Consider the following 9,017-nt stretch of genomic DNA (forward strand, 5'->3'; position numbering starts at 1 on the left):
TTAAAAACAATTAGGAGAAACAAACTTTTAAACTTAGCATGCAAAAAAATATTTGTTATGAATGAAAATTTAACACTCTTGAAAAAATTACATTGATTATGAAATTAAAATGTGAAAGGTGACAGCTTTTGAATGATCATTAGAGGGTTGATTCTGGTAGAAGATCATTTTAGGAATCAAACTCAGAGTAGAAAATGTGACTGGAAAGAGTGTTGGGTAATGGGGTCTAATTTTCATGTTATATAATTTATGGACCTGTACCTGTAAACCTATGAATGTATGCTTTAAAAAATGATTTTCTTTCTTTCACCTTCAACACTCACTGCTGAACATGCGTGAAGACAGAAATGTCTGTGAGATAGAACTAAACTCACGAATATGGTTCTGCCGCTGAGCTGCGCATGTGTAATTTTTGTAAATAAGTATGGCGGACTCCTTGATCCGAGGAGCATGTGCTGAAATGTTTCCTTTTGAATAAACATGCCAGTTATACACAAAAGTTAAGTGGTTCTGCATTTTTCCATCATGCTCAGAGGGCACAGATGCAACACTGTTCCCTCCATTCCTCTACGTGTTATGGGCCCAGGGTGACAGTTCACTGGAACGAGATGAATGAACCCTACGTGTCAAGTGGATTCCTTAAACTTTTAGACAAACTTGCTAAGCATTTAAGCTATCATAGTAAGAAAAAAATCATAGTAAGAAAGGTAAAATCAGAAAAAAAGAGTGAGAGCTAAGGAGAAGTTTGCCAAAGAGAAGAGCTAAAGTGTAAAAAGCAGAAAAGGTGCAAAAAGCAAAGACCAGACTAGCAACATGGCTAACAGATTAGTGAGCCTCAAAATGGCACAATTACTCTTTGACAATTCAGAAGAAAAATATGAACGGTTGGAAACAAGTTTCCTCAGATATTTAGACAGCCTGAAGCTTAAAGAGACAATCCAATGAAGCTTTAACTGAAGAGCAGATAGATGTTGACCAAAGCAAGAATGCAGACCTCTAAGGGGATGTAATAAGGCTAATAGATGATAAAAGCCCATCATCTGTGAGACATGAAGCCATGGACAAAGGCAGAGAAACCCTGAAGATTCTGTAAGACCACGACTCAGGGAAGATCAAACCCAGTTGGTTAAACAAATAATGGGGTCTAAAATCTTCCTGTTTTCATAATGTATGGACCTGTACCTGTAAGCCTATGAATTTATGTTTATGATCTGATCTGATGTGAGGTAGCCCAGGTCTGTCCCCTCCCACAAACTCTTACACAGATGCTCATTCTTCTGGTTGCCCCTCGCTCCACATCTCGCCACAGCACCCCCTCTGGCCAGCAACCGAGTCCCTGGAACCACCTGCTCGGCCACCGCCATGACCAGCAGGCCCCACTGGTACCAAACAGCAGAGCTCCTCCACTCCAGGATCCCTCAGTGTGTGGTGTGTATGGGTTATACAGGTGGTCAACATGTGGTATGTAGTGTCTAAAGTGAGAATTTAATTTGGGGGCCAGACCAGTGTGAGACGAGCCCGAGTGTGACCTTGTGCCCCCTCCGCCAGACCACCCCCACAAAGGCCCTAAATGAGTAAAGGTGTCTAAAGTGCCAGTAAAAGTGGAATGGAGGACAGACACTTTCCCAGGGCGACTGGGTAGCTAGCAGGTAGCAAGCCAGCCGCAGAGAGAGGCAGAGACATGCCAGCACCCAGAGACAGCTCAACTATGGACAAACCTGAGGGACCAGCTCAACTGCCTTCCCCCACCCAAAAATAAAAAATAAAATAAAATAAAACAAAACAAACGCTACCCAATACAATACAAACCAAAACAAAACATTTCTAAATATAGCATAGTGAAAGAAAAAAAAAAAACTCTTTTGTGGATACATCACTAACTCCAGGGCGCCAGATCGGGAGTCGGGCGGCCATGGTGGCGCAACCAGGACCATAAAGGACCCAGCCGGCCACAGACAAAACTCCAGCCAAGGAGCACCAACATTGGCCCTGGCCAACAATCAGGGCCCCAACCCATTGACCCCTGCATCAGTGTGCAGTCCCCCACATCCCAGGCAACTAGGGCCCCAGAACCTGGAGAGCCCCAGTTGGTTTCCAATGTGTACATTTTGGAGGTAAGCTTGAGATGTTAAAGTTCTTGAATTGTGTTATTGCAGGAGAGAGTTCTAGGTCTGTTTGGGTCAAGTGGTATTTAGTACTTATTATTGATTTGAGTTGCTGGTATTCTAGAAATGTGTTCATACTAATTCCATACATTTATGATAGAATTGGGAGGGGAGTAAGTGTTCTGTTCTGAATTATATGTTGAAATTTGGATCCCTTTGTTTTTCCATGAAGTAAAGCAAATCATGTTGGGTGACCTTGCATGGAAATGTTGCAGAGTTGCTTGTTTTTCCAGAAACATGGCTGATGTTTAAACTTCTTAAGTACTTGTGATGTTAAATTTTTGAGGTAAAAAAAAGGCAAATTAGAAATGTCGAGGTTATCACCAAGCTGTGCTCTATATTCATCCAAGATTCATGTAACACCCCAGGTTTAAGCCATTTAAGTAAATAACGTGATTTATTTGCAGAGTAATAATCCTGGAAGTTAGGTAGGCCCAGTCCTCCTCTATATTTGGGTTTCTGAATAGTTTTAGACTTATCCTTGGCGGTTTACATTTCCAAAGGCATTGGGAGATAGATGTGTCTAATGATTTGAACCAAGTGGTTGAAGGTTTGGAAGGAATCACTGAAAACAGATAATTAACTTTGGGAAGAGTCATAATTTTTACAGTGGCAATCCTTCCCATTAGTGAAATGGGTAGAATTTTCCACCCAGTAAGATCAGGCTTTATGGTTTTAAGGAGTTGGGTGTGGTTTAGCTTAAATAGATCACAAAGCCTAGAAGAGATGTTTATGCCTAAATATCTTATATTGCCTATTCGTAATTTAATGGATGATGGGCGTAGATAGTTTCAATTTATTTGACAGAACTGTGCTCTTGGTCCAATTTCTCCAACATCTCGCAGAGAAACTCTTAGAAGACTAAACTGAAAAGATCAGATCACACATGGTGCTCCAAGACTGATCAGAGAGTTAAAAAACTGAACCAGAACTCAAGTCATTCAGCTGAAAACTATTATTGAGCCTCATTTAACTCCAACAAACACTTACTGTTCCTCTCCTGAGCTGCTGTCTTTGAAGTTAAGAGGTTGATACATTGACTCGTCACTCTTGAAAGACACACAGCTGTGTTCATCTCCAAGTCCAGGCTGGTTCCTGTGAAGAATGAAGGTTGTTGATGTGAGTGTTGAGCTCTGACATGAAGAAAAATCATGGACAGTTAGAGATGTTCATCTCACCTCTGAGCTTTGGTCTGGCTCTCATCTTTTTCAACTCTTCCTTTTTTAGTGGGGGGGGCTCCCTCCTGTGTGTCCTCACACTGATCCATGCTGCTGGATTTACTGGATCCACTGGATCAGCTCACACACACCTTCTACGTTCACCTGCAGAGGAAACACTCATCATCAGCTCTGATCCTCCTTCACTAACAGATCAGCTGCTCCTCCACTGATGGGCTCTTCTCTTGTGTTTCCTCTCAGGTTCAGGTGAATGCAGTCAGACAGCAGTGGGAGGCAGAGGAAGCTGCTGAACATCAGCTGCTGCACTTCTGCTCTCACTCCACCAGATGGAGACATGGAGCTGCAGCAGCAAATATTCCATGATGGAGCAACATTTCACGCATTCAGTCACTTTGACAAAGAAAGAACAAACTTTCTGTTTCTACAATTCAGGAAAAATGAAGCAGATAAAAAAACAGACAAAACAAAACAATGAGGTGAAAAGAAGGAAAGACACGAATTCTTCCTCTGACCAATGTAGAAATGAGCAGAATGCTGCAGATTGAACAGCTCTGGACTCTGACTCAGTGATTTGATCCAGAGTTCTGGATCACTGATACAGCTGGTGAGAATAGACTCCAAACAGGAATAATCTGACTGTCAATAATTTGAGATTTTGTGAACTAAAGACAGACGGGTTTGCGAATAAATCTGACACCACCTGACAGCAGCATAGGGGAGGGGTGGAGCTTTAAGCTGTCAGATTGTTGAGCTCAATGACTGTAAAAGAGCAGCAGAAAGGTGAGGTCATATGACCTGCTTTGTAAGGATACTTTGAATCTGATTTGAAGCGTCCAGTTGTGAGCTGTTGTCTCTTCCATCTTCTAACTATGTTTTAAAGCTGTTTGTTCCTCAGCTATCAATTATTTCCTTCTTCCAGATGTGCATGACTTCACTTCAACTGTTGTCTACTGTCACTGAAGCAGAAACACCTGAAGAAGCTGATGGGAGGGGCCTGACTATTGCTTGGAACCAGTTCTTCCAGTTTGTGTAAATGAAATGGATTATCAGACTCAGAGTAATAAAGAGTTTGTTCACATTCAGCTAAGAAAAATATCTGACAGTAAAGCTGAAAAACTTTCATTCTAGGTCAGTTACAATCAGAGTTTTCAGTCTGAATGTTTCCATTCAATTCAGTGTGCTCACTGATGACTGTTGGTTGGATCGTTTGCTGTGGGTCCTGCTCGGGCTAAGCTTGGCGCCCAAGGTTGACCTAGATGCGTCCTCTGCTGAGCTGATGTTTGGACAGCCGCTCCAGATTCCGGGGGAGTTTTTGTTAGAGTCGACTGCCCCCATTTGCCATCACCTCTGAGCCCTGTGCACCACTGCATTCCATATCATTCATACCTGCCACACTCCAGTCAGCTTGTTTTTTTTTTTTTTTCGACATGATGCTCACCGCTCACCCCTTCACCCTCCCTGCAATGGTCCATTCCGTGTCCTGGAGAAGGGGGACAAGTGTTTTGTTCTGGAGAAGGGCGGGTGCAGAGAGCTGGTGACAGTGGACCATCTTAAACCTACGTTTTTAACCTATAAGGCTCTGAATGGTGTGGCCCCATCCTACATTAGAGATCTCATAGTTCCTTACCAACCAGTCAGAACACCTCGTTCACAAAATTTTCTAGTGATTTTCTTGGACGAAAACAAAAAGTATCTGGATGAGCTCAGAGTTTCCCCACTGACAATTGAACTGTGACCCGTTTCCTGCTCTATAAACTTAGTCGGCTATGAGAAATAAGTTAATCATCTCCCATCTGCTGCAGGACAGCAGGAAAACTTCCTTAACTCTGCTTAAACTGCAGATTCAAAGGATTTCTTCCTGCATTGTTTAACCCTCAAACCTTCATCAGGCTGAATCAAGGAACATTCCTTCATGCCCATAATCCAGTAGATCCACTATCAAGTCAATCCAAGAAGGATGTTGAAATCCAAATGTACTGAAACAGAATTGAAACAGCATTAAACATTACCCCGAATTGCCTCTGGTGTGAGGTTGGCGCCAGTGTTCGGCAGCAGAGCCACCACTAGTGTGTGAAAGTGTGTGTGAATGGGCGAATGGGTCGTTGACAGTGAAGCGCGGTGTGCTCCGTTAGACATTTAATAGCGACACACGTACTTTTTTCGGGGAAAGCCCCGGCGAGAAACAGGCTCGGTAGCGTGTGTGTGATGCATGTCTACCTGTGCCCTATTATCATCTATCTGTAGCAGAGGCAGACGGTAAGAAATGACTATGTCTGACCGCGATCACTTACTTCCTGTTTGCTGTGGGAACTGGGCGCGCGCTTCGCAGTTGTTTGTGTGTACTTCAGGTACCGGTCGGAATTTTCGTTTTCATGCACTTCAATGTTTAACCTGCTGGTTTACGGTGTAACTTTGGTAAATAAATGGTGTGAAGTTTTCAAATGAATGTCATTATCTTTTGCTAATTTTAATGTAAAGTCATTCTTAAATAAAAAATGTAGGATTTGATGTATGAACTTAAATAAAAATGCCATTAAAATAAAGTACATGAATTCACTGTAAAATTAGGGAGGTTGCTAGTTAACTGAAGCACTTAAAATTATATAAATAATTATTGATTAAAGTTGTTTGTTGCTATTCTTTAATATAATTTGAATTTGTAAATATTTATAGTCATTATTATGCGAGTTTTAGGGTTTTTACATATTAACTGCTGACTGACCAAATAGAAAAAGGATAAAGATTGGAAAAATAATCTCAAGTGACAGCCTTCAATTTTGGATGCTCAGCCCTTTTCAAGTGTGGGAAAAGTGCACAAAAAAATTAGGTTACACTTGACAGAGGCTGTAAAACATTATATTCATCATCTAAGGATGATGGATATAATGAGAAGCAGATAACTGTCGCCACTTGAATTATTTAATTTTTGTTCTGTTGCTTGCAAAAATTCTGCACTAGGTAGTGGCGGTGCTGATCATGTTTACTATTGTTAACATTGAATCGGACAAATAATTCCAATTAAATTGGTGTCAATGCTTGTCAAAGACATAGTATTACTGATTTCTGCAATGTTCCACAAAGGTTTCTATAATTTGTTGCACAAAATAAGACACAAGTTGTTTATTATGAATGTTTTTAAGCTAAAACATGTATCGAGTATCGAGTTAAGCTAAAACATGTATCGAGTATCACATCGTATTGTGAGGTAGATAGTAATTCCCAGCCTTACTTGACGCTACTCCCTAACTGGGTTCCCCTGTGTCTTGCAAGTAGAAGGTTGTGTCAGGAAAGGCATCCGGCATTCATAAACCTCTGTCTGTTTTCAGATGAGTTCATAGTGTAGCCCTGCAGAGGTGGAGCTCATCACTTTGATGATTTGTTTTGTTAAAATGTGGAAACATATAAAAAAATATATATATAAAGAAAAATCAAACATCAAATGTGACTGAAAAAGCTGGACCACAAATTATTGATCCACTTTTCAACTCAGAATAATTTCTGCACTTCAATATCAAGAAATCCAAAGAAATGTTTGATCAGTATAGTCTGATAGTAGCTAGTGTTCTTTGGGATTTTACCCTCATGGTCTCTTATGGGGTCCAGTTGACCACACCCTCATATTGATGTGTAATTCCTCCCATGACAAAGGTAGACAGGATTTTATGTCTGCCACAGACAACATGGAAGATAAAAAAGTCATTGAAAAAAAGGTTTATCAGGTTGTCTTGTTGGGTCCAGATGACCCCAGTTTTAGTGTAATCAAGCCTAGGATAGCACAAGGGTTAAACTTAAAGATTCACAGCTGAGTCCTATTAACTAAGAACTTTTTCTGAAAGCCTCTGAAATGTAAAATTTCTAATTCTTTTCATCCCAGTTTTTCCATCAACTCACCGCTCTGACAGAAATGAATTCTTCCTTTGCATTTTCTGAACGAGTTTTGTGTCCCTGAAGTCCAAGCAGATCCTGTTTCAAATGAAGGTTTTGAAAGCAACAAGGAAGCAGATTCCTGTGGACTTTAAACATGAAGTCCATAGCCTAACTATGAAACAGATCATAAAGTTTATTCCTCTGTTATGCAGTCAGCAGGTTGATTTGTAACCATTGACGAGATTTATGAGTTGGATTGCCAAGAAAAGTGTTCTGACTGTTTCATGTCTTAAAATTTTAGCACTCTGGACTTAATGTTTTGTTCATGTTTTTCTTTTTTTCTTGATTGTTCAAGATTGACAAAAATATCCCTTAGTTGTGTAAAAGTAAAGGTTGGAAGTCAGTTATATTAGCAAAACTTCATGAAGCCACTTTTATGTTATGTGCCACAATATTATGAGTTTAAATGGAAATATTTCAAAATGAGACTTTTTACAGTAAATATTAGGATAAATACAATTTGAATTAAAAATCAATTCGATTAATTGATTACACAAAAATATTAATCGCATGACAGTACTTCTTATTTTTGTTGTTTTTGTCAATACTCCTATTACATTAATTTATCCTTAAACACTATTTATCTTTTAACACAATTTCTGTTTGATTTTCTTCCCTTTTTTTGGTTTAACGGTTGCTTAGCACAAACATGGCTTTACTTTAATAAAGTGGTCATTCCTTTACGCTGTTCGATTTCCTTCAAAGTCTCTCTTCCTTATTCAGAGTCTTCAGAAGCTGATCCAGAGATTTTTCAGATCAGAACACATTTGGATCATCTGTCAATCAAACAGACTCAAACAGTTTTAGAACTTTCCAAATTTCAGTGAAGGTAAATGTTAATCAAAGCAGTGAGACAGCATGAAAGTGTTCTGAAGAAACTTCAGAGAACCAAAGAGCTGAGAAATCAGCTCTATCATTCTTCATAAGTGAACTTTTATGCTTGGATCTCTGAGAGATTCCCAAACATCTGCTGGACGAACATCAACTCATGTGCTGTCACTATGCAAACAGCTTCCACAGGATCAACTGCCCTTGAGTAAAGGATGCATGAGCCTCAGTTCAAGTTAGACTCTGGTTGAAGCTGCTTTTGTCTCTGAACATTTTCCAGTCATTCACCCACTGACTCTCGTTACAGTTATTGCCCTCATTTAGTGAAACATTATCCTGAAGCTCAGTTCAATTTCAGGACACTCGCACAGTCAAGTGAATTGATCTTTCTTCAGGTCCATACACTGTTTTCTTTGAGAGAAAAAAATAGTAAATTCCATTTCTTTGACACTTTTTCACATTTTTACTGTCCCTAGCAAAAAGTAGTCTATAAGTACAAGTATACTTAATCCATATGAAAAGTGAGGGAGCATACGTAAAGTTTACTTTTGATATACCATCAAAATATTTCAAACTTAAAATAATTGAATTTAGTCGTAAGTTTTGGTAATGCTTCCTTTTACAGTGGAGTACTTACAGGATATTGACATGGAAGTTTTTAATATCATCTACTGGGTACTTACACGGTAGTTGCTGTGTATTCATTAGGTACTATTTAGTGCATACTTGTGTGGTACCTACTGGGTATCTATATTAAATATTGGGTATGTATCATGCTTTTACATAGTACCTATTGGGTCTTTACATGTTGTGCTAATGTGTCTTTTGTATTACCTAACCCATATTAAAACAAGGTAAGTATGAATAAATTATCTTGAATTTAATTCTTCACATATTGTGTGTTTCATGGTATTTGCCA

At 39.5% G+C, this 9,017-nt stretch overlaps 1 long non-coding RNA gene across 1 annotated transcript; it reads right to left on the minus strand.

Annotated features, from left to right (window-relative positions):
• Window positions 1-2,623: 2,623 nt before the first annotated feature.
• On the minus strand, window positions 2,624-7,327 carry LOC112139624. Its single transcript, XR_002918022.2, has 3 exons — window positions 7,235-7,327; window positions 3,344-3,487; window positions 2,624-3,260 (listed from the first exon to the last, which is right to left on the minus strand). It is a non-coding gene; the product is annotated as an uncharacterized LOC112139624 (long non-coding RNA).
• Between the last annotated feature and the right edge of the window lie 1,690 nt (window positions 7,328-9,017).

This window comes from Oryzias melastigma, unplaced genomic scaffold (genome assembly GCF_002922805.2).
Source record: "Oryzias melastigma strain HK-1 unplaced genomic scaffold, ASM292280v2 sc01520, whole genome shotgun sequence".
Taxonomy (NCBI): Eukaryota; Metazoa; Chordata; class Actinopteri; order Beloniformes; family Adrianichthyidae; genus Oryzias; species Oryzias melastigma.